This window comes from Fukomys damarensis, unplaced genomic scaffold (genome assembly GCF_012274545.1).
Source record: "Fukomys damarensis isolate Sample0158 unplaced genomic scaffold, DMR_v1.0_HiC HiC_scaffold_23, whole genome shotgun sequence".
NCBI classification, from domain to species: Eukaryota; Metazoa; Chordata; class Mammalia; order Rodentia; family Bathyergidae; genus Fukomys; species Fukomys damarensis.
In genome coordinates, this window is record NW_022900935.1 from 34914692 (window position 1) to 34941070 (window position 26379).

At 43.1% G+C, this 26379-nt stretch overlaps 1 protein-coding gene and 1 pseudogene across 10 annotated transcripts in view; both read right to left on the reverse strand.

Annotated features, from left to right (window-relative positions):
- Dab1 (DAB adaptor protein 1) overlaps positions 1-26379 on the reverse strand; it is a 768539-nt gene that overhangs the window by 464290 nt on the left and 277870 nt on the right. The gene's annotated exons all lie outside the window — the stretch shown is intronic.
- On the reverse strand, positions 7168-7330 carry LOC117287446 (annotated as a pseudogene).

Consider the following 26379-nt stretch of genomic DNA (forward strand, 5'->3'; position numbering starts at 1 on the left):
TCAGGCTTTGCTTTGACTTCATGGTACTAGCCATGGTGTCCCACTGGTCACATGGCCATGGTGTCCCACAGGTCTTCATGCCAAGTGAAGTGGTGGGCCTGGCTTTTCTGTAATAGATTTCCTACAACAAAGTGCAATTCTCTCTCTTTCTCTCCACCTCTACCTTCCTATAATTGTGCATCAATCCAGGGAAGAGTCACTGCATGCTACATGTTAGGTACTGAGGCTAGATGCAAGGGTTTAAAGTCTAATCTATTAAATATTTCACTGATAAAGATTCCATCTTTAATGTGACAGGGACAAAGTCTCCACTTGCCTATATGAAGTGCATTAAAGTTGTTGCTGTGTGCTCTGGGGCAGGCCAGGGCCATGAGGCACCTGTGACTTAAATAGAGAGGAAGCTTCAGGAGACACTGCAGGCAGGATATTGGTGGTGAGGAGGAAGCTGTCTCACCAGATGCGACAACCAGGGGACAGTTTCAAATGCACACAGTAATACTGAAGAGTCTCATCAGCGGAAAACTAGGGTGTGAAAGTCAGGAAAAGAAGAGACAAAAAGATTACACAGAAGATATTTTGAAGGCACAAGACTGGAGGCTGCCTTGAGTGTCCAAATGTACAAGTAGAGAAACGTGCTTTCACACCTCCACAAGTTAATGCCCGCATCAACTTCCTCTGCAGCTTGATTTCTCCCTTGATGGCTGTGTAATCACTAAGGACAGCTTGTGCTTATCCAATGACAAGTGGGGAGCAATACAGCACCGTTACTCTGATCTTGTCATCTGATTGTTCAAAACCTTCCAGGGGCTGCCAACCTCCTGTGGATCTAAGTTCAACTCCTTGCCATAATTTCCCAGTCTCCCCCAGGCAGCCCTCCTTCTCACTTGCTCTCCTGCTCTTCCTTTCTGCAGCAAGCTTGCAAAGTACACACTGGACTATGCAGGCACCTAGCAAGGCCTACTTTTACCTCCTCACCTCTCAGCTTGCTCACTGAGTAGATTTTCCGGGAATGCCTTCCCCCGTACCTACCCCTAATGAAATGCTGCTCCCAACTCAAGTCCAGCTCCAGTGCTACTCAATTATTTATTTATCCATCTACTCCAGAATGATGATTGAGACCCTTACTAGGTGTCAGGCCTCCCTCAGTACTAACAAGATGAATGAGAAATATGTTTTGCCCTGGGAGTTCAGAGCCCTAGACAAATGCAGGGGAGGTGGTGGTAGGGAGAGCAAGTACAGGCATCATAAATCATTTCTCTGATTTCTCTAGCTAGTCAAAAATTAATCTTTACTTTCAAAGTGCCCAGCACAGGGTCAAACATAGAGTAACTACCATTTACATATTTGCTATTTGCTTGCTTATTTTATTGATTTGTACCTTTGTTTAAGTATTTGTTGCACTTAGAAGTTTGCATCCGGGATCTGTTTTTCTCTCTCTTTTGCCTGGTTCCCCTGCCAGAGCCGAGGTGCTGACAGAACTATGTGGGCCCCTGGCTATGTCTGGTGACTTCCACACAGCGGGAATCTGCATGTAAGGGAACTGAAATCCATCCGGGTGGAAGGTGTGTTGGGCGGGGGGAGGGGAGCTGATAGGCCAAAGTTGTCTCATTAATTTCAGTTTGAGTGTTTTAGACCCTACTGTTTCCTCCAGGTTACTAAAGCAAATTTATCTGAGCAAATAAGCTTTCATATTTGCATTTCTTTGAACTCTAATTTGACATGCAAATAAGCCACTAACTAGAACTGGGCTTCAATTGCCAATGTTTAATCAGAAATCCCCACAGCTCTTCAGAGACCTGTGCATAGGAAGAAGCTGGCTGTCCCCAGCTGGTAACAGTGACAGCCAGGGCAACTGCAGGGACACATTTCAGCATCTTCTCTGAAGTTTCCTACCCACTTCTCTCTGGGCCTGTTTCTCTGGAGCCCAGATTCTGAGAAGGGAAAGCAATTTAAAGCCTGTTAAGCCCTGGGCCCAATTCTCACCGCTCTCAGATGAAATCCACTCCACTGGTGTCATCCTCCTGGGCTGTCACACCACCCACCCGCACGGACAAGGGAGCTCATGACTTTCAATAGCGCCTTGGTTGTCCAAGATGCCTTCCTTATACAGGGCATGGGAAACTGGACTCCTTATCATTTGATTCCCTCTGGAGCCAAACTGAACTGGATTTCTCCTCCATCAAATAGTGCTTCCTACATTTGAATATGGCGATCTGAATCCTCCCTGGCTGAATGTAATTGTAATCATCATCATTGTCGTCATCATCTTCATCATCACTGTGTTCGTCCTTTTCCAGCACGCACGTGTGTCATACTATCCTCTTACATGTCCACCTTTTTTGTTCCTCAAGTCTCCAAGCTGTCTGTTGCCTCCATGGCTTTTGCATGCCACACCCTTCTCAATGGGGAATTTTGATCTAACCGCTCAGATCTCAAATGCCACCTCCTCAGAGGTACCTCTGGCCATTCCAGCTGCAGTACAGCCACTCTCACACCAGCCCCTGCACAGACACTGAGGCCCCGTACACCATGTCATTCTGCATGTTCGAAATACAACTGGGAGCTCTCTGAAACTGTCTGGTGCAGTAGAGAGCCTGGCTCTCTTCTTTCATGTTTGACTACTGACAGCAGTTAAGCCTTACGATGCCCCCTTTGCCTCACGTCTGGGAAAACTAAAAAGAAAGTCCGGGCAGCTCCTCCTTGGCATCTAGTAGAAGTTCATACTACAGAAGCCTCTGCCTGCACCCGGGCACTCTCCCCACCCCTCCCCAACTCCCAGCCTCTCTCCAAGCCCATCACAAGCTATTTCCAGACTGACTGAGAGACTGCGCTGTCTCAGCAAAGCCTTACTAGGTGAGCAATCACCCTTTCATGCCCTCTTGGAGTAGGCTATCAGTTTCTACATCTGAACCATGTTTGGGTAGATGTTTGTCTTAGCTACTTTTCTCTCATTGCTGAGATAAAAACCACCTGGCACCCAAAGTTAAAGGAGGAAAGGTTTATTTGGCTCACAGTTCACAGAAGTTTTAGTCCATAATCGACTGGCTCCAGGGCAGGGTGGGTTGGCAGAAAAGAAACAGTTTATGGCAGCCAGGAGGTAGCAAAAACAACAAGGGGCTTCAACAGTGTCATTCTGCCCCTTTTGTCCCATCCAGGCCAGTGGGATCAGGGCGGTGCCACACCAGTCACTCACGTGTCCAGATTTAGTAACCACACGCCCTTAATCCCGGCATCACACATTCCAGATTCAGCCACCTCTGAAAAAGAAAGTCCCCCCTCACCCCCATGATGCTTTGGGGGGCATCTAAACAAGCGGTCATGATGCTTTTTCTGAAAAGCATCTAAAGCCGCTGAGTGATTTGTGGTTTTCGTTGGTATCATTCACTCTCAACAAAAAGTGATCTGTCCCTAGCATCTCTGAAGCAGACAGCAAGGAGCCTACCTGTAGAATGAAAAAATAATTCTGACATCCTTACCACAGTTCTTGCTGTAATAGGCCCCTAAGATGACTCCCAAGTCACTATTTCCACAAGTACTTGTCTCCATTTTACAGGTGAGGGAGCGGAGGCATGGAGGGTGGTGAAGGGATCTGCTCGAGGTCACATGGTGAGTGGCAGAGCCGAGACTGGCATGTAAGTGGTCAGGTGCCCAAAGGGTCCTACGCTCACGGCTGCATAGCTTCTCCCATGGGTTGCTCATCTCTGCTGTGGCCATGTGGACTCATTACCATGTGTCCGGACCTGGAGTCACCCAGAGTCACTGCATTCCATCACCACCACCTTCCAAAGGAGTATCCAAACCTGATTTGCTGATGAGGAAACTATAGCTCATAGAGATGGAGGACTTCCCAAAATGTGGCAGGTTACCCCACATCAGAACGCTCGGAGAAGGGCTTTGAAAGCACAGAATTGAAAGCAAGGGAGAACAGACACTTGTGCTAAGAACTAAGTTATCAAGGAGGCTTGTTTGATAGCTAATAGTGAGGATCTGGGAAAAATGCCCGAATCCTATCTCCTATTGCACATTAATAAAAAATAAGGATCCTTATAATTAACACTTAGCTGTTCAAAGTAATATAATCCCCCGGCACTCCTATTGATCTAAGGGAATTGCTTTTTTTAAGTGTAATTTTATTGTAAAGTTAATATATGTGAACTACAGCAAACTGAAAAAACATACAGAAAACTATGAGAAGACAACATATAATGCATATTCTGGTTATAACTACTTTGAGAAGTTTTTACAAAGATATGATAGTCGGAAAGATCAGTTCCTAAAAGCATAACGTGGCATTAAGGTAAATTCTGAGTCTAACAAGCTGTGTGGCATTAGCAAGTTGTTTTTCCTCTTTGAGTCTTGGTTCTCTGTGGGAGACACGGTATGTATGTTACACTAGTTGTCAAGGTGGGCTGTGGGAGTCCGGAAGCCCCGCGTGTGGGAGCGCTTGGCCTGGCAGCTGGAATACAGAGGCTACCAGTGAGGGTTCCTTTCCTCCTCCATCTCCTCCTTCCATGACTTCCACTGCCATGCTTTTCTTAATGCATACAGACAAAGAATATCCTCTCTCTTATTCCCAAGGTGAGCACCAATGATCTACCTGTTTCCATTCTGAGTTGGTTCTTGTTAACATCTTTGACTTTAGGTTGAAGATGTTTGTTCTCTAAATTTACATTATTACTTTATTCTAGAAGGATCTGAGAGTGTTTTTTTTTAATGTGTTGTTCTTAAATTTTATTACCATATTAGGAACAAGAAGGAAAAATTACAGTAAAATTAGTTTTAGGGCTAATTTTTACATATCAAGGAATAATGAGAATAAGGATATTATTAGGGAAATGTTTACTGCATATTGCTATTAATTGGAAGCAGGCAGTATATTTCCTGTTGAACTTTGGTTTTCTTTTTCCTTTTTTCATATATTGAGGAAACAAAGTCAAAGTAACAATAGCTTGTCTAAATAAGGAGTTAAGAAAAAAAAAGTAGGTCAACAATTTGACTTCTGGGACAAAAAGACACTCAGAAAAGGATATTTTGACATAAGCAGAGGGGTTGTCTAGCAGGGGAAATGATATAGAAGGACATCGAGGCAGAAAAGACTGGTGAGCATGAGATGCGAGGCTATCTTCAAGAATGTAGAAGAAACACCGTCATTCTGGAGGCTGGACTAAATAACATAGCTAAGACTCACAGAACTCGAACTCTGTGCTGTCAAGTGCTCTACGCAGGAAATTTATTATGTGGATGATCAGATCCAAGAACAGAAGTGCAGGAGGAGAGACAGGGCTTTGAAAGCAACCAATCAGGCCATGAGGACTGCCAGTAGCATGGTCTTTCTGTCTCTAGACGAGCTTTCCCTGTTTCTCAAATCCATCTAATGCACAGCACAGTTGCAACATCCTCTGAGTTTTGCAGATTCTTGAGATGTCCAGGGAGGGAGGAACTGGCACAGTTTGGGTAAATGAGCAGGGACCAGTAGAATATAAGTCAATGTTAGGGACAAGACCATGCTGCTGTTAGAACAGAGGACCAGCTATGATGGCTGGCAGCGATCTGATCATGAAGTCTGCTAGCCTACGCTTATCTCATGCTGAAATATATGAGCAGGCTTTGAAGAATTTGGAGTGAGGCCTGGCACAAAAGTCAAGCTTTACTCTTGTAGAGGCTTTCGAGCAAACTTAATGAACCAATTATGGAAGCATTTATTTTCATTCCCTCCACAAACGCCAGCCCAAAGTGATATCCATAGTGCATCCAAGGAAACAAATACAGAAAAAGAGAGCAGGAGTGGAGAGAAGAGCTAGAAGGAACATCACTGAATTTTTGGAAGATGGATAGGACATGGTCAAACAGGTGAGAAAATGGATTCTGATGGCTCACAGAGAGAATGTCAGAGACAATAAAACCTATTAGTGCTGGAGTATTGTAGAAAAGAGCTGGGATTTGAAAATCCTGGATGCTAATAAGGACAAGGATTAGGATCCAGATTTAAATGTGTTCAGGATAAGTCAGACTGCACATTGAATGGGTGCCACCCAGAGCCCTTCTCTTCCTGGTTAGTCAGGCACGAAATTCTTTCACTCCCTGACAGAAATCTCTTTGTGATTATACCCTAGAAGCTCTACACATAGGGACACCATGTACTGCATGGAGCAGGAGAAGAAGCCCAACATCTCAGGGAAATTAAGTGAAATCATTTGGATCTAAAAATATTAGACCCCCTCATTTAACTACTCTGAGATGTTTGTTACCAGAGTTCTTCAAAATGGACGCTGGCCATTTTCTAAGACAAAGATTAAAGATTCTTTTGTGGAGAAACAGATTAGTTCCAAGGAAAATAACAATCACTATGTATCGGTAGGTTGAGAGGGGAGAGAGAAGTGTTACTTCTAGTGAAAAGTTGGCTTACAAAAGTGTAGTGTTTGCTGATGAGTTTCCTACCCTTTCTACCCCAGTTGAACCCATATACTTTTACTCCACTTTTAATGGCCTCACAATTATATGTGAACAAACAGCCAGTGAGCACTACACATTAATGAAAGCCTCTAATAAGAAATTATCAATCCATATTTAATAGGAAAAACACTCAAAGAAAGCAAAGATCTTATAAGGAATACAGAAAAAGGATGATTTAATAAGAACACTTACTATATGCACGGGTAAGAAACTATCAGAAAGAAACAACTAGAGAAATGGGCTTCTATAAAATAAAAAAGTGTGACTTTTGACATTAAAATTATTAAAAGGGTAAAACAGAGAAATTTAGAAATTATCGTGATAGGAAGAAAATAAACAAAGGATAAAGGAAGGGCAGCAGAAGTGTCACTGATTTATCTAAAACAAGAGAATGGCAACCTTCTGTCTGATGAATTAGTATTACAGAGGCTTCAGTACAAAAAAAGAAAATAGAAGATCCAAAGTAACAAAAATCATTCATAGTGCTTTTAAGGGCTTCAGCACGTTTTTATCTTTGTGACTGTTCATCTGCAGTGGACCTTACCTTGCTTGAAGTGCTGTGGATTCTAAGGCCAAATATAATTTACAAATAGTATTAGGACCAGATGCCATTTTGGATCACCTGAAGCACGTTAATGTTGACTCTGGTGACCGAGCATTAACACCTAACTTGTCTGTGTACTGTTTTTAATCTGTATTATACTAACTAGATTATAAGGCAACTAAGGCCAGGGATCTACCTGAATTTCAGTGTGTATAATTAAAGCCCATGTACATTATGGGCACTCAATCAATTTTACTTAAATTGAAAATAAACAAAAAAGAAATCAGAGAATCCATTCTTCACTTGATCTTAGCCAAAAGGCCGAGAAGCGATGAGAGAATCCATTCTTGAGGTAAAAAAAATCTGGCTTCAAGGGGTTCTCAGTGGGAGGTATGGAAGGAAGGAGGCAGAAAAACAGCACAGGGGTGAGAAAATTTCCCACCAAATTACTTATAACATTTCTAAGAGTCGAAGATACAGTATGAGTTTCTAAGTTAAAAGTATCTTCTGAGTCTCCAATGCAATAACTTGGGTAATGGGAAGAAAAGATACAATTATAGTACTGTGAAATTTCGAAATGACAGGAATAAAAAGTTGGGCAAAAAGACTTACAGAGATTAAAAAAAAAAAAAGGAACAGCCAGCCACCCAGAGATGAAGCCCAGGGATCAATCAAATAGAAAGGTGGAATAAAGATATTTCCAAACCGTCAAAGACTTAAAAACCTTGTCTCTTAAAAACATATTCTTAGATGTGAGAATATAATTTTCCTGCAAAAAATGGGGAGAGCAAACCAAGACAGAAACACATAGCATCAAAGAAACAAAATTTTCAAAGACCTTGTAGAAAATTTGTATATTTTCTAACATTTTGGAAAATTGTCAAAATCAAAGACTTGAGCACTTGAAAGGCATGTGCTAAAGAATGCTGTCAGATTGGACTTCCCAGAAGAAAACTAGGTCTTGAGGCCCCCAGAATCTATCCAACAAGATCCATGGATCTTTAAATTTATTTTGGCTTTAACTTCTGCACCAAGTTAAGCCTCAAGTTTGTAGCAGAAGAACCTAGGGAGACTCCTATAGCAACAGAAGTCTGAGGGAGCCCAGATAGGCAGAAAGTCTGCAGGTGAGTTTCATTTTCTGATCAGAAAGTATTTACTGACCACCTACCATTATAGATATAGTGGCCAATAAGAAAGGTCAACATTCTGACTTAAAGAGCTTGACTTCCAAAATCTGCCATAGTGCTTGTGAACAGTCACACATCTTCCTAACTGAAAAAAATACCCCTGAACTAATCCAGTGCTTTGCACCTTGCAAATATTTCCTCAAACATGATTTAATGTTCCTTCTTACCAGTCTTAAAAGCAGGTATTATCTTCTCTTGGGGGAAATTAAGTAAATTGTAATTGCTAATTACAGTGACTATATTTTGATATAACTCACAAGAAATATACATGCTGCTCTGAAGCTATGGTATTTATAAGCAGGATCCCATTTAACACTCTTCCCAAGTTTATAAGTAGTATGAGTATCCCAATTTTCTAAGTAACAATACTGGGATATAAAAGTGTCCTGTTTTCTGCATCCAAAAACAGTGCACTTTCAACTAAACCTGAGAAGTCAAATCTTTACAGAAGATTCCCTGTGTAAAATTTAACCACCAATTACAGCATCGTAAGCTGCATCTGTGTTTGCAACTCTCAACACTTCCTTTCTCGTTTGCAGAAAGATAAAAATATTTCTATCAATAAATTTTGTGAATCTCTAAGGCCATTCCCCCATTTTTTTTTTCTAAAAAGCAGACATACAATGAATGTGCATACTCCACGTATATCTATTAGGTCTCTGAGTTCACAGAGCATCTATTTCATACTCTGTGTGAGCTTCTGGAGGAGTAAGGAGTAATTAACATGGCCCCGTATGGTTGCAGCGTTCAGAGGCTAGTGCAGAATCAAGAATAAATGCCTGCTATTATTCCATGAAACACAGGCAACGATGAAAGACATGTGCAAATGTTTGGAGCGGTTTTAGGGAAGCAAAATGCTGTACGTGATCCTACACAGCTAACGGCATTACTTTGTATTAACATTTACTCCTTAAGAATCACTCTGTGCCATTTTTGATAGCTCGGCCTTTCTGGATCTCAGCTTTGTCCTGTAGTAAAGGCAGCACCTGGGAGTCTGTGCTTCTTTGTGTCAGGCCTGACCATGTGAAAATGTGTAAATCGTGACATACAGGGGACCATTTCCTTCTGTGCTCCGTGCTACAAACCACGGTGCTATGCATGTGAACCAATATGGATTTTATGGACAGAACGTATGCCATCTGTGCATATAGGGAAAAGGATTTGTGGCAATTTAGCTTATAATGGAACCCGGTAGGGTCTTGTACTCCTTAATACATGGTAGAAGGTAACGGCATGAAATTAAACATGATATTTGTGGAGAACTATTCAAGTAACCAATTCTATGGGGAGAAAACAGTCCCTCTACAAGAGACAGAGCTATGACTTGGAGGAAGAGGCAGCTGTGTGTGCAGAGAAAGAGAAAAAGTGTATCTTGATTTCCATCCAGTGAAGGACTTTCTTGGCAAACAGCGGCACACAGAATGTTCATTAAGAGCGAGCCTGGCAGCTTGAGCTTGAATTCTTTTCAAATGTTTAGTGTGCTACAATCCAATTAAAGGATACAGGGAAGGCATTAAAAAAACGGTGACGGTTGTTGTAGGGAACACCTTGGTAACGGCAGAGTTAAGGCAGAGATCTGGGGCCCTGGGCCAGCCTGGATTCCCATCGTCTCTGGATGACCAGAGGACCTTTCCCTGATATTGAGCTTTGTCACTGCACCCTACACCATGAAAGCAGCTAATCACCCAGCCAATATTGCCAATGCAACCCCCCCATACCCAATGAATTAGCTGATGAGAGACTTGGCTTTAAATCGAGGTAGCTTATAGATTGGCAAATCGAGTGTCAGGACTCTACAGAAGTAGAGTCTAGGCCGAAGAAGCTCCAGGCGGGGAAGAAAGAAAGCGGAAGGGATTTGATCAGAGAGGCAAGAGGACTGCGATTATAAAAATGACACAACAATCAGGGAGCTGATGTGGCCTGGTAGGAGAAAGAGATAAAGTGTGTGTGAAATGCAGCAGAGGACCATGGTGGGCAAGTGCGTGGAGGATCAGGAGGATGAGCTCTTGCTGTACTGAAGATTAACAACCAAAGCTATAAGAAACTAAGCTCTGCTTTGTAGCCTTTGCTTATTCATCCCAGTACAGCTGACTCCATGCTGCTAGCAACATGGTGTTGCTAAATGTGGAGATGGAAAGCCATGTATAATAGCGCACCATTAGATGTCTTTCCACCAGCCTCACTCAATAGACATGAAGATCCCCAAGTGCACAGAGATTAGTGAAGGAACTAGGAACCGATGCAGTGGGAGTATCATTACTTTTTGTTCTCAATATAATCTATCTAAATGCAGTTTCATAGAATTTAGTTTTTAGTCACGGCTGCTTAACAACAGGCTTGCAATGCTCCTAGCTTGGGTCATAGAGGACACCAAGGTTTAAACTGAACACTGGAGGTGTGGGGGGGCAGGTGGCATTTTCCTTGGCTTTCCTCTTTTGGGTTCAGAGATGGCACAGGGGGAGGACACTGTATGGAGGTGGAAATGCTCAACAGGGCAGATTACTATGCTACAGCCTTACCGTAAAACACAACCTCTTTAATGAAGAGTCCAGAAGACAGTGGGAAGTGTTCTGAATGAAGTTGTCCTCCCAGACTCTAACTCCAGTGGGTTGGATTAGACAGCTTTTCTCTTTATTCTCTGATGCCACTGCACATATCTTGATCTGGCACACCCCCCCCATATTTTACTCTGCTTATCTTTCCCATTAGTTTCAAATCCACTTGAGGCCAGAGCCTGGAAACAGCCTTATTGTTGTTTGTGTTGTGACCGACAGAAAGCAAAGCACACAGATAATTTTTGAGTGGATGAATCACAGCCATAACCCCATCTGGTCTGTGATATGCATCAGTAAGAAATGTTCTGTTTACTCCATCTTGTTGGATGTGATAAAGGGCAAGAACAGTTTGATGGCTTTGAAATCACACAGCTTTGTGCTGAAATCCAGGCTTTCTGACTCTGGGACCTGAGCAACTTACATCACTTCTGTGAGTCTCATTAAAGGGGACAACAATGTCACTTCACAGAGCTGTGCAGGAGAAAGTAGACAACATGAATAAAATGCCCACCAAGGGGATAATGGAAACAGAAAAGCAGTTAACATTTATTGAGTGTTTAATATGCACCAATTCCACCACTTTATATGTACTGAGATCCTTAATCCTCAGATTAACACCTTACCATCATCCTCATTGGATAAGAAGGAAACTGATACCCCCAAGATGTCTAAAATTTACCAAAAATGTATACACAGTTTTTAAGGGACAGAGCTGAGGTTCTAACTGAGGTTCTCTGGCTTCAGAGACCAAGTTTTCTTTGATCATATCGAGTGATATCACCCCGAGGATAATACATCTTCCAAAGTCTTGTGATGTGGTAATACATAAAATTGTACCACTTGCCTCCTAACATGTCTGTATCTTGCCAAGGTGATACCCCCATCCCCTAATCAACCAACAATGCAGTTTTGCTGCCCCAAACTGTATTTCACAGGTCAGACCTCCTTCCCTGTGAAGCTCAGCAAGCATGATTCCTCCACTCAAGTCCTGTGGGGTCTTAACCAAGATCTACTGCCCCTGAAACTCGGCATAAGGGTTCACAATGATGAGATGAATGCCCATTAAATATTTACTTCTTAATGCTGTCCAAACATTTTAAGCTGTCTCAAAAAACAGAAACATAATGATAAAAACTATATGAAATTAGTTCATTAGGATCAGGAATATGTAAGTATAAATTTTAAAAAATGTACCGGATGTGATGACGCTTGCCTGGAATTCAGTTACTTAGGAGACTGAGGCAGGAGGATCAAAATCTCAAGTCCTAGGCAATTTAGAGAGACCTATCTCAAAATAAGCAAAAAAAAAAAATATATATATATATATATCAATTCATGAACACTTTTGCTTGCAAACGGTTTAGTTCACAAACAGAAGTGGTTTTTGTTTGTTTGTTTGTTTGTTTGTTTTGAGACAGGGTCTCACTATGTAGTTGAGACTGACCTGGAACTCACTATAGCCCAGGCTTTTTGTTTGTTTGTTTGTTTGTTTGTTTTGAGACAGTCTCTCACTATGTAGTTGAGACTGACCTGGAACTCACTATGTAGCCCAGGCTGGTCTCAAATTCAGCGATCCTCTTACCTCAGCCTCCCGAGTACTGGGATTACAGGCATGCGCCACAATGCCTGACCAAAAAAAATTTTTTTTTGCAAACTCTACATTGCATGACAAACACGACCACAACCATTTTCTTTCATGAATTGAAATATGGCCATCTTATCCAAAACTGTAGAACAAAGGAAGTTCATGAACCGAGGTACCACTGTATATATACACACATATATATATGAGATGTAATCTAAAACTATGGTGAATGCTAACACTAAAAAATTATTACAGTAAAAGTCACCTTACCATGAATCTCCTTAAAATATCCACCCCCCTCCCCCTGCTTTGAGAACACTCATCTCATTGTTCTTGACACTTGCTGGGGGAAGTGCTGGAAATTCTCTTCTATGAGTGTTTAGTTGCACTGCCTGGGCTGTCTTGATGCACTTCTGATTCAAAATGTTTACTTTGTATGGTCATTTTGACTTTGAGGAGAAGCTGGGGATTGCACAATGCCAGATCTGGTGAATAAAGCAGATGAAGATGCACTGACATTTTTATTTGGCAGAAATTGCCCTCAACCTTTTGAACTGACTCAGGACATTGAAGCAGCCACAGAAAGAGCCATGTGTGTGTAACGCACCAGTATTACAAGGGTCACACTGGGCCATTGTGATCACATAGCCTATGGTGATATATGTTCTTCAGCTGCCTGGTCGCCAGAGTAGAAAGAAACACATGAACATAAGCAGCCAGAAAACCTCATTATTACTTAAGAAGGGGGACACAATTGGGAGCCCCATAGATTTTCCATGTAAGAGCAAGGAGAGAAGATCTGACCACCATCTGCAATGACAGCTCGTCGGCAAGTGCAGCTTCAGATGTTAGTTCACTTTTGCTCAGTTTCCTGAAAGAATATAAAAGGATTTGAGGGATATGAACACCAAATCAGGGGAGCCAAGTCTGCAGCAAATATTGAGTACACTGGCCAGTCCACCTTTGCTTCAAGATAGAAATGTAAAGCCTGTCTTTTCCTGGATATTTATTTGTTACTTTATTCCTATTTGATATATAATTTAAAAAATTTTTATTACTTTAGTTTATTAGTAAACTTGTGCAGTACATTGCACTCCCTGTGGGGCTTGTGGAACGCTGGCATGTGTACCTAAAGCAACTCATTTCTCTTTTCGTCCTCTTTTTCTTCCCTTCCTCCCCGCTCCACCCTTCCCTTGATTCCTTTCCCCTTTTTCATGTTTTGAGATGGAGAAAATCTGACATTCTCTGTTTTCGTGGTTGAATCATTCATTGTGCAGTAATGCCCAGATTTGGTTAATATAATCATCCAGGAGTGCTCTGAAATGAAATTATAGGACTGGCCTGGATGGGAGTTTCTCAAGAGAAGTGGGTCTGCACTGAAAATTACTTGCCGCCCTTTGCAATGGTGGCAGTTAAATAACTCAAGAAGAGGGCCCTGGGAGGAAAATCAATACACACAAAATTGCAAAAATGTGGATGCAATTTGTGGGGAAAGTGGATTTGATGTGAGCCTGTGTTGGCTGCCAGCATGGAGTCTCTCTCAAGGTGGAATAGAGCAGTTTGCAGCTCTCTATTCCAGATGCTGGGCTGGCCCCTTCCTTGCCCTACAAGCTTTGCCTCCCAAGGGCATCAGAAAGTCTCCTGTCAACTCAGCCCTGCTCCAGGACATAAGCCAGTTCCAACCTGGAGAGGGACCAGGATTTCAGCTCCATTAGTCATGGGCATCAGTCTCTCCTGGCTCATGAGGAAGAGGCCCTGCTCTGTGCCAGTTTAAGCAGTGGGGACAGTTTCTTGTGTTCTGCCTTGATCCTGGTTCCAAGGATGAATCTTCTTGAGTTCCTGATTCCAAGTGGCCTGCTAGTCCAGGAAAAGGTCCTGCTTGACCTTGTTCTCCCACTAATGACACATGCAGATGGAAACAATCTTTGAAATATGTACTTTTTGTGAAGCAGCATTCTTTCCTCATTATTGCTGCTTCTCTGTTAATTTCCTAATCTCCAGCTGTACTTATTTGTATCCCTGTTTATTGTCTGTATTTCCTCCAATAATACAAATAATGCAAGGACAGGGAACACATCTACTTATCCACAGTTGTATTCTCAGTACTTTGCATTGTATCTAGGCTATAACAGGTGAAAAATAAATATTCAGGGAATGATCGAATGAATCACGAACTCAAGAATGATACAGACCCTTGATGCACCGACATAGTCGCCTGAAGTTACCATTTATAGAATCTATTATCTTTTTTAGTGGTGATAGATAAATAGCAGACAGACATATAGACACAGACAGACAGACATATAGACAGACAGACAGACAGAACTAGCCAGTTGTTACTGGCTAGCTCAGTTTTACAACTAGCTCAGTTTAAGTGCTCCCAATATTATTGATATAACAGTCAGCTTTCCTGGCACTGAAACAAAATAGACTCACAACCTAAAGGAAGAGATGCTTCCTTGTTCACAATTGCAGAAGTTTCAGTCCATGGTTGGGTGGTTCCAAGGTAGAAACAACATGGTAGCAGGGGTTGGAAGGAGAAAGATGCTCACGTCTTGGTAGTCAGAAGCAGAGGGACAAGAAAGAGATAGGGAAAAGAATACATCTTCTAGGTCATGTCTTCAGTGACCTACCTCCTCCAAACAGGCCCCACTGTCTAAGTGCACATTCAGCCATGAACCTATTAATGAATTCATTCACTATTAGGGCTAGCAACCCCATCACCCAATCACCTTCTGAAAGTCCTACCCCTGAGCACATGATGGGGGCATTTTATATCTAAGTCATAACATTTCAGCTCAACCCTAAAAGTCTCAGGTCCGTCTCATCACACAAAATGTATTTAGTCCATGTCTAAGAGTTGCCAAAGCCTGAACAGTTTCAGCATTGCCAAAAAGTCCATATCCAAAGTCTTCTCTGAGACTCAAGGACAACTCTTACCTGTGAGCCCCTATAAAAATAAAAAAAGAAAGTTAAGTACAATGGTACAGAGTAAATATTCCCATTCTAAAAGGGAAGGATGGGGGCATAGAACGGAATTGGATAAATGCAACATCAAAACCCAGTAGGGCAAACATTACATTCCACAGCTTTGTGTTCGGCATCTAAAGCTCCAAACATCTTGCCAGGTATGGTCCACATGGACTCTTTCTTGGGTTGGCTTTGCTCTCTGCCTGTAGCTTTCTTTGAGAGAAGTTTCATGTTCTCGGCATCTCAACATCCGGGTCTTCACTGCACCTTCAGCTTCACCCTCGCAGCTTCACACATCCCTCTCTAAGGGGCTCCTAGCAAGGACTCAGATCCTGTCACATAATTTTGCCCAGCCTCTCAGGCCTTTCCTTGAAATCTGGTAAGAAACTTCCATGACTTCACAACCCCTGCATTTTGTAAGCCTGTAAAAACAGCACCACATGGATGACACTAACGTTTGCTGCCAGCTCAAGCATTAGCTGAAGCCCTCGTGGATCATGGTTGCAGAGGGCTCTAAGTGAATGTCTAGATGGCTGAACTCTGGAAAACATTTATTTATCTAGATGACTTTTAGTGAGAAAGGTAACCTGGGGACTCTCTTTTCAAGGCAAAGTCTGTCAAACAACTTTGTATTTTCATTCCCTTGAGCCTGTAATAGGTAAGGCCTGGCCATTCCTGAAATTCCATGAGGAATCTTTCTTATTGCCTTATTATGAAGTACAGTGTTACCTTGGTCCACAAACTCTTTTGTTTGCAAACAATGTGGTTCATAAACAGAAGTGTTTGGCAAAAGTTTGCTTTTGTTTGCAAATTCTGCATTGGGTGACAAACATGACTGAGGCCATCTTTCCCACACAAACACAAATGTGGCCATCTTTTCCAAAATCATAGAACAAATGAAATTCATGAACCAAGGTACCACTGTACAGTCCTCATTCTCATTGAAAATCTTATAAGTCTGCCCTTTACTGTCCACATTCCCATCACCACTCTGGTATTCTGAACTCCAACCAGAATCAAACTCTGCATATACCACTCTAGCCATTCTCCAAACTTTTCCAAACTCTTCCCACAACGAGTTACAAAGGCTTCTGAACCACATGATCAGGTATAGTTATAGCAATAATCCCAGCTCTGGTAGCAATTTTCTGTATTGGTCAGCTTTCTAGGCCATTTAAATTAAAGGCCATTTAAAGGAGGAGAGGTTTATTTTGGCTCACGATTTTGACTTAATTCATAGTTGGCTGGCTCCAAGGCAGAAACATCATGATTGAATGGCACAGTAGGAAAAGCTGCTCAACTCACAGCTGGTGGGAAACAGAGTAGGCAAGAAAGAGCCAGGAATCAGAGGAAGGAGCCAGATGTAGTCCTCAAGGTCCTGCCCCATATAAACCCACACAGATACAACCACAAGTGTGCTTCCCTAATCTTTTCAGCATCTTTCAGGTCAATCAAGTTGACAGTCAAGACTGTCACTGTTGGCAACATCAAAGCATCACAAGCAAGAGCCAGTTGAATGTATGCCTTCCCTCCATCAGGCCTGCTCAGGTGTTGACCTTTGCCTCATCAGTGTCACAGGTCTTCTTCACAGCCTGTTTGATTTGCTGCTCATTGACCTTAACATGTACAAGGAGCGTGAGACTGTTGTGGTCCTCTATCTTCTTCACCACAGAATCAGAGACCAGGAAAAATTGATGCTAGCACAATGGTCAAGCTGATTTTTCCTTGGCCACTGAAGGGGAGGAGCAGATTTTCTTCTTGTGGTTATGGACACCTTTCAACCTTGCCTTCCTGGCTTTCAAAGTCATATTTTGGCTTTGGTTTTGGTGAGGGCAGGAGCTTCCTTCACTTTTGGTGCCACCTTGCGAAAAAACAAATGTTTTGTTTAGTTTTGTCTTGGTTTTGGTTTTTTTGGAGGGGTTGCTGGTCCAGGGCCTTTGCACTGATCTGTATCCCCAGTCATTTTGTAATTTTTAAAAATTTTGCAATAAGACTTTGCTAAGTTGTATGTTGCTAAGATTGGGCTCCAACTTGCAATCTTCCTGCCTCAGCCTCCCAGAGTGCTGAGATTATAGGCACGTATCACCATGCCTGGCCAAATCTGTTATCTTTATAGGATTCTACTATTACATGTTTTCAAGATTCTGGATGATGACACTTAGGTATAACATATACCTATATAAAATATATAATATCCACCACTTATATCAGTTTTTTCAAACTTTTTGTGGTCTAGTGGAGCCATTTTATTAATTTAAAATGTAATCTTGTAAGGAAACCCAAAAGATAAAACTGATGAAAATGGGTATGCTCTGCTTGACGTAAAAATGAGAGGACTCCAGCTTCTCTTTGTTCCCCTGAGACACTTCTGAAAACTGTGCAGTCCTCCAGCAGCGTGGCTGGGAAATCTGCATTTCAGTAGGTGTTTCATCCATGGAATGGTTTGCTTCTAGATTGGACTTCCCTCTGGAAAACAGCTGGGCCTGTCCTTTGATCTTCAAACACCAGCTCCACATTAGTCTGTGGTCTATTTCCATCTCTCCTGTCATGCTCCAGCCTGCAATTAATTAGTTATGTATCACAAAATACATCACCAAGACCTTGGGTTGGAACAGTTGGTTTCTGAACTCGATGGCAAGCCAGTGACAAATCCCTCCACCAATCCATAATAAAATTTGTCAGTGAGCTGGTGCCAAAAAAGCAGGACAGATTTCTGTAAAAGGATTTTAACAGATGGGATCGTTTGAATCAGTTTTATTATTGTCTTAAAATGTATCTAATGCACCCACAGTGAGGCTTCTGAGGACCCTGACAAAATCTGAAGTTGAAATTAAGCTGAAAAAGCATATGTTCACCAGATTCTCAATGTCAGCAAAGTCTTCCCTAATTATTGCTCTGGTTCCCAACAAAAAGAGGCCCATTTAGTCAACCTGCCCAGAGGCAGTGTCTCAATAATTCAATAAATCTAACGTCATGTCCTGGAGGGCCTGGAGCCTTTGTAGAAAATTTGAGTGAATGAGAAGTCTTTCTTGCTTACTCTTAAAACCAAATGGTAGGTGCATGAGATTAAAAAAAAAAAAAGTCCCACCCCTCAGTCTTGCCTTTCCCTGTTTCCTTCCCAACCCCTGCACCCATCTCCTGCCATTCTGTTAGGTTGCTCTCTGCTTCTATACCTGTGGTCACATGGTGTTCATTGTTTGGAATGCATAGACCCAAACCAAGCCCCAAAGCAGCACTCCTGCCACTTCTGGCCTGGTGTGAGGTACTGGGATTGCCCGAATGGTCCTGCCTCTGGCAAGTGGTAGCTGTAAGTGTCAAACACACACCAGATTTCAAAGACCTAAAATGAATATGTAAGAATGTCAAAAAGCTAAGAAATGTTTTTATTGACCAACCATTGAAATGAAAATACATTGATATATGTGTTAAACAGTGATTACTTTTACTTGTTTCTGCTTGATTGTTAGAAATGAGGCTAGCAGAGGCTAGCAGCCACTCCGTGTGGCTGACATTACATTTCTCTTCTGCAGTGCTCTCCTGGAGTGATTCCCACGCCTGCCTGGTCATCTGCACCATGTTAGGAACTTTTTCAAAAGTGAGGTTCCAGGTCTCCATTCTGTGAAAGTTCTGAATTAGGGGTCGTTATGGACTGTGCTTTTACAATGCTTATTCAAAGGCTGTGATGACCCCAGAGTGAGACAATGTCTCTATCTTCCCTCCAATTTCCCTCTATTACATGATACCCAACACTTCCTGTGTATCAGAATCACTAGACAGATTTTCAAAATGAATTGACTTTCCGTGTTCAGGATTTGGACAATTTGTTTTTCTTAAAGATTCTTAAGTGCACCAGAGAAGGAAACCACTGCTGTACCGCAGTAATGCCACATACTCAGTAGTTCCCATGCACACTTGAGAGCCTCCCAGGCCTGCTTCCTGCGTTGCTGCACTCGGACCTCAGCTACCTGTCCTCAAATATTGATGGGTGACATTGGCTTCTGTGGGGTGCAGTCGCTGGCCGGAGGCAATGCCTGCTCAGCCCTGTAGAACTCCAGGGGACCCATTAGTGGCCACAACACTGATTTTCCTCAGAATCACTGTAGAATGAACATCTCAGTAGGCCATTATTGTCTTGGATGATTAGATGAATTAGAAAAATAAACAAATGAATACAAATCACTGAAAAGCTTTAAAACCTAAAGCACGCAGCAGGATGGGGGTGTTTTTTTAGATTTGCAGCAAGGAATTCAATTGTAATAGTGAAAGAATGAACTAGCTGATGCAAGCACTCATTTTATAAAGACTATTTCCTGCTACCATTCAAAGCTCAGGCAAAATAATAATATATGATTTCAAATTATTTTGAGTCACTGTGCATGTAACTGACAAGGAAGGGAGAAAAGTGGGTATCTTTTGTTAACTAAGAAATTACCTTTCCTCTATGAATTCTCCAAGAAACCAGAAGACAGAATGCCTGGCTGAAGGATTCCGATTGGAACAGAAACCTACGAGCTACTTTGTAAAATGACTTGCCTCCTTTTGCCACAAGAAGGGAAAATCTACTTCTGAATTAACGAGTAGGTAATTGAAAATATGATGAGATTACAGAAGACAATAAAAATAAATGCAATTTTAAAAGGCCAAAGAGCATCTCCAGCTTACCTGTAAATAACCAAGCTACATGAGGTAATGAGAAGAAAGTCTCTGTTCACAGCAAACTTGGACACATCGACAAGGTAGCCAAGCTTGTGGTGAGGGGGACAAACTTGGTGGACAGAAGCTGAGCAAATGAGGCCCAGACCCCTTCAGCATTCCAGAGTGGAGCCTCACTAGTGAGACTGTCCTTTAATACGTGGTTGATGCTCATTGGCAGCCCTAATGGTGGCTGTGCAAAACTAAGAGGCCCAAAGAAGTGACAAAAATGAGCCTCACTAGTGAGACTGTCCTTTAATACGTGGTTGATGCTCATTGGCAGCCCTAATGGTGGTGGCTGTGCAAAACTAAGAGGCCCAAAGAAGTGACAAAAGCAAGTGGAATGTGCATGTCCTAGAAAGGGTTTAGTACATTGTTGGAGGCTGCCCGACCACCTGAGTAAGGGTACAGTGCAGGATGAAAGAATAATAATACAGGAGACAAAGATTTGCATAAACAGGGGGGCCAAGACCTGGTCTTACCTCTCTGCTGGCCAAGACCACGAGCTCCAGACCTGTCAGTATTTATTGATCACACAACATAGCAGGGGCGGGGATTGGGGAGAGGCAGATGTGGGCAACAATGGACCAAGGCACTGATGAGAGCCAGGCTTGCAAAAAAAGAGGAGCAATGCATCCCTACAAAGGACAGGTTGTAATTAACAAGCAACCTGTGTTATCCTTAGCTAACATTTGGCCCAGGAGGGTGGCGTACAACAGTCATAAATACTCAGCTGCAGTGTCATCTCACCATCAGAGACGTCACGATCTCACTGATGACTGAAATTTCCCTTGTGACTGTTGGCGTAGGGAGTTCTGTTTCCGTGGGCCAGCCGAAGGTGCATTCAGCAAGTCACACAGGCTTACGACAGACTCATAATTTTAATTAATATCCAATTCATAGCTGGTTCAAAAATATTTTATACCTTGCTTAGTGCTGTTTCAAGCTGGTCCCCAGAAGCACATTTCTCAAATATCTACCAGGTGCCACCCCTTGGCCTGGGGACTCTTGGAATCCTGGAGTTACTTCATCTAATCCTCCAAGGGCAGATTTTACTTTTCCTGTTCTGTAAGTAGAGAGAATGAAGCCCGCAGAGGTTCACACAAATCTTTCTTTGCAGTGCCAGTGTAACCAGGGTGGTTCTGTGTGCAAGGCCTGACACACACCCTCTCCTTCAGTGATAATTTCATTTCTGAGCTACGTGATGATTTTTTTTTTTTGAAAATAGATGCTTTTATAGGGGAAGGGAGATTTAAGAGGATGCATTTTGGGGTGCATGAATGGGACTGCTATTTGGGTCTAGGTTTACTTTGGGCCTATGAGGTGATAGATACGCCCTCCAGGTACTCCTGAGGACCATTGTCTTAGTTGTTGCTAACAGCACCTGTGTTTATTGTTACAGATTTTTAACTTTCTGGCCCCAGAGGAACTTTCCTACATTTGCCCAGCTGCTACAGGGCAAATAGGTTAGGTCCTGGGGAAGAGGGGGGCCCCCCCGATATAAAAGTGACTGTGCTGAGAAGGAGCAGAGGATCCTAGGACAGAGGAGCTTACAGAAAGGTCGGGGCTTATTTGGGACATACTCCCATCTCACTGTGAGTCAGCTAAGATCCAAAGGGATAGAGTCATCTGTGCAGCAGAGAAATGTACATCATGAAAGAAGCCAGTTCTGAGTCAGTGCCTGAGGCGGCGGCCAGCTCTCTGGGAGTCTCATGAATGAGAAGCCCTCTTTTGGTCTTCCTGAAGTCACCCAGCAGACAGCAGAGCCACGGCTTCAATCCAAACCCAACCCCAGAGGAAATCCTTCCAAGGGACTGACTGCCTGGTGTGGAGGGGCTGGTCTATTCCAAGGCAGAATTGCTGCTTACTAGGCCTGCAGTGGCCCATGCCTTCCAGGACGCCTTCTGGAGATGTTGGGGAAGAGGACAGGGTGGGCTGTGGGCAGGAAGTGAACACGGTTGAAGGCATAAGGAGCTGCTGAGGTGGCATGAGACAGGTCACGGCAAGCAGGGGGTGGCATGGACAAAGGCCAGGAGCCAGCGAGCTCAACGGGGGGTGGGGGGTGTAAGGCTGGTAAACTAGACTAGAAGTAGATCCTGGAGGGCCTTGTGTTCCAGACTAGAGACTCTGAGTCTACCCGGGAGCGATGGGGGGGGGGCGTCATCAGAGTCAGGAGCAGAGCAAGCTGAGGATGCCTGGAGTTTCACTTCCACAGTCATAGGGTAACTATGCCTGCTCGGTGTAGCCAGTCTCTGAGAGGATCCCGTGATGCTGGCCTCCCACTAGCCACACTTTCCTGGAATCCTCTCCACCAGGTGGCAGGGTGCCCTGTGGGACAGGTGGAGATGGCAGAAGAAAAGGAGTTTAGGCTGTAAAATTGCTGTTGCTATGGTCTGTCTCTGTTTCCTGTCTGTTTCTTGGATCACTTGATCACTTGGTACCTCCAAGTTGGAGCCCTTAAATTCAGTGATTTCCTCTACCTAGCAAGTGCCTGCTTTTCCACTCTGGAGAAAGCCCAATGCTCTGTTGTGAGCAGCCTCATGCTGAGGTCCCTGAAAGGAGAGGCTAAAGCCTCCTGCAATATCCCCCAATCCTCCCCTTGGGGCCAGCTTTCAGGTAACTGTAGCCCCTCCTGAGCCATGGCCTGGGAGCACCCAAGCCACAATGCCCAGCCAAGCTGCTCCTAGGTTTCTGATCTTCAAAAAGTGAGTGAAATAGTACAGGATTGTTATTGAAAGCTGTTAAGTTTCTTGGGGATTTGCTAGACAGCAACACATAACTAATAGAGAGAGACAGACGCCGAGAACAATGCGAGACCATGGAGCTTAGTGAATTCCAGAACCTAGCTTTGTTCTCAAGTCTGACTTCAGACCCTCCTTTTGTCCTACATCATGCTGTTGCAGCTATTTTCCTCAGTGGTAGAACAGAGATCAAAGTTCTAGATGCATTTGTGACCGTTCCCATTCAGCAGTACTGCCCGTAGTCCCTGCTAGATGCCAGGGACCAAGACACAGTGAAGGATATGTCCCTGCAGTAGCCAAGGTGAATTGAGCACTATCTCTGCCCGCTACTTCTTTAAAAATTTTTTTTCTTACTAGGAAAAAGATAAGCCTTTTGTAACAGAATGCTTAAAAATGACTATAAGAGCTGATAGTGTATGATAGAGTTAGAATTGAACGCTGTGTTCTGAGAAAACAACGAAGGAAGCAGCAGTTGACCCTGTTGGGGTACAAGATCCAAGGGTGTTTCCTTGGGGAAGATGCATTTGCACCTGAGCCAGAGGAACAGGATTGGGGTGGAGGCAGTGGCCTTCTGAGTACAGGAAAGCACAGGGGCAAAGATGTAGCAGCATAAAGCAGCTAAGCATGCCCAGGAAATTGCTAATGGCTCTGATTGTAATAAGAACCCACATACCTACTCATCAGGCCAGCAGAATGCGACCCACACATTTGTGTCTTGAGTAATCACTCCGATTATTTTTGGTGGCTAGTCACTGCCCTTAAGAATCAGATGGTTCAACATCTTAATTCCTATGGCATTCTCAGGCACACCATTTATCACTTTCGTACCGTTTATTTTATTTAACCTTCAAAATTCATTAATCCCCAATCTATAGACAAGAGTATAAAGGCTAACAGAAGTTGAGTAGTTTTCAAGGCGTTTCTCCCCTCGTGATGACTGGGGTGGGTTAAGCCTGGGCATGCCTGTGGCCTCTGCACTCTCTCTCGTTCTCCCTCTGATACATACTTTGTCCTCCTAGATTATTGCAATCGACTCTTCATTAGTCTTCCCACTTCTACCCAAACACTCTGTTTCACACAGCAGCTAGAGTGGTCCTAATAAGACACTTATCTAGCAATGGCAAATATATATATCAAGCAATGCCATGTTTTCCCTCAAGCCTTCCAAGAATTATATCTTAGAATGAAATTCGGTTCACCTCCTAGGCCCTGTGTGATCTGGTGCCTGGCTGCCTCTCTGGTCCCATCTCTGTTTCTGTGCCATTGACCCCCAGCTGAGCTGGTCCCTTTCTTCCAGGCACCCACAGGCCTGTCTCTCTTCCTGCATTCACATTCGCATCTCGGCTTAGGTGACCATGCGTCACAAAGCTTTCTTGAGTATCCAGTGCCATCCTGACCACTGCGCCAGCCCTGCAGCAGCCCCTCTTCTTCTCCTGCACCACCCATCTGGCATCCTATCCTTTCATTCCTCAACTGGCTTACAATCTGTGAGTTCCATAAGGGCAATAGGCTGTGTCTGTATTATACACTGCTGGTTAGGGTGACCACTGCATCTTGGTTGGGCTGGGGCTGTGCCGGCCTCAGTGCTCAAGTCCCGTGTCCCAATATCCCTGGCCAACCTCCTGCAGTTCTGCCTGTCACTGTTGGGCTCAACATTCTGATCCCCGAGTGACCTTGCTCACCAGACCATCACATACGACACCGCCTGAGAACAGACTGATAGTTTCTCATCTCTTCACCTGCTCTGAAACCTTCTTTAAGCCTTCCAATCAAAATCCATCAATTCTTTTCCTTGGTTCTCACCTCGTATTACTAATGCCTTCCCTTTAGTATAATTTACATTTTGGCTGGTTCTGCTTTTCTCATTCAGCCATTTGCTGAAACTACAGATACACTCCTGGAAAAAAGGAGCTCTACATCTGTGTCTTTTGACTACTTTGCAAATAATGGATGCCCAATAAATATTTGTGGAAATGAACTATTTGGATAAACTTTGATGAAGACTTTGGAATAAAGCTTTCATAAGTAGCTCATCATTCTCCTCTTCCAGACTGACTAATGGGAGCAAACCGCAGGGACAGGGGTAGTCAGGTGAGCTAGGGGTACTTCAACAGTAAAGGATCAACAAGGCTGAGCTCTGGGGTGGGGAGATGGGGCTGAAAACAGGGAAGGGAGTACAGTGATAAATTTTAGGAGCAGAAGCACAGACAACCTCAGGAATCACGAGGACAGGGGAGGACAGAAATTCAAGATGAGCTCTAAGAATGTTTGTTAAAGCATTGTACTTAAGAATGAGTGGACAAACAACATCTAAAAGAGATATGTGTGACAGAGAAAGATGTTCCTCACACATTTGAAAGAGAAATAGGCAGGGGAAAACACCAGGCAGCATTGTACTGTGCTTCAGGTCTCAAATCTGGAGCCTAACAGTACAAACGCGAGATCCAACTCTTGTTTGATCTTAGGAAGGGCATTTACTTTCCGAACCTTCACTGCCCCATCTGTAAAAATGAGGATAATTCAAACGTACAGTCATAGGACATTCTGAGGATTAACTGACTCGAGATACACGCAGATTTTACATATTATGTTGTTACCACTGTATGGACCTATTTATAGAATATGTGTGTGTGAGTATTTCAGAAAACAGAAATGTTAATAATGATGGAATCATAGGTAACTTAAATGTTCTCCTATGCTTGCCTGTAAGTTTTTAAATCTACAAATAATATGTTTTATACAAACAAAAATTAAAAAAAAAAACAACAACTGGAAGTGGTTATCAGGTCTTGGAGAATAAAACCAGGAAGTGGAAGAACCTGAACTAAGATGGGCAGAGCAATGGACAAAAGGAAGGAAAGCAGGCAAGGCCAGGCCCCTAGATGGCCAGTAACCCTTTCCCGGCTTCATTGTTGTTGAGAGAATTGGTCACAGATCCCGGCTAAGGATACGAATTACCCAACTAGTGTGCTGGCTGAGAAACATTAAGCACATACACCGGGTACTGAGGTCTGTTTGAGCAGGTGCAACAAACTGCTTTTATACTCTGGGTTAAATTTTTGTCACGCTCCTTTTTAAAGAGAAGACCTGAAATCTGAAGTTTCTCCTAATTTGAATCTCTTTAGAAATACTACTTAATTTGAGATATTTGATTTCACCAAAGGAGAAACGTTTAAAGCTACAGCTCGGCTTAAAGTTGCCATTTCATTCACTGACTACAGTGTCAACTGTGGAGCTGATTTCTTAGCGAGAGAGCAGCCACTGGGGACTTGGAGCAAAGTTGACAGCTCATTGTCCTGAAGCACACAAGGGTCTGCCCTACACCCAGGTCTGCTCAGGACTCCAGAGTTGAGTCCAACTGATGTGAACACATTCATTCTTCAACAAACACATATGCACATAAGACACATACGGAAGTTAAGGGAGGCAACGTGGCATTCTGGTTTGCACTCTGGAACAGAAAGGGCCTGAGGGGAAAGTTGGTGAAATCTAAATGAAGTGTAGCATTTAATTTTGTCATGGTTATGCAAGACATCAACTTTAGTGGGAACCAGGTATGGGGGTACAGGGATTCTCCCGACTATCTTGACAGTGTTTCTGTGAATATAACATCATTTCAAATTGGAAATGTTTATTTAAAAACATCTGGAGA